The sequence below is a fragment of the Sinocyclocheilus rhinocerous genome, unplaced genomic scaffold (genome assembly GCF_001515625.1).
Source record: "Sinocyclocheilus rhinocerous isolate Xijiao unplaced genomic scaffold, SAMN03320098_v1.1 scaffold1676, whole genome shotgun sequence".
In the NCBI taxonomy this organism is placed as follows: Eukaryota; Metazoa; Chordata; class Actinopteri; order Cypriniformes; family Cyprinidae; genus Sinocyclocheilus; species Sinocyclocheilus rhinocerous.
This window is the reverse complement of record NW_015644618.1, coordinates 578232-578555: the sequence shown is the minus strand read 5'-3', so window position 1 is coordinate 578555 and position 324 is coordinate 578232.

The following is a 324-nucleotide window of genomic DNA, read 5'->3' as shown; positions in this document are numbered from 1 at the left end:
AATGAATCTTTCACAATGTCTACACTTCGTGTGTTAAAATGAGAGGATTCGTGAGCATGCAATTTCAGCACTGCGGTGAGTAGATTCTAACTTACTCACCTCTGATTGGCCATTGCGTTCCAGAAATCAACAGCTGAGTCTGTGATTGGCTACATTGGGCAACCCTTTAAGCACGTGTTATAAATAGAAACTATGCCTAGCTTGCAGCATGTCGATCATTTTAATGTTAATATTAGTTGTTCTTTTTGCTTTTGTTCAACAGATAAATAACAATTTATGTTTTAAACACTTTATGTTTTTAGATAATTTCTTTTGCGGGAGTCC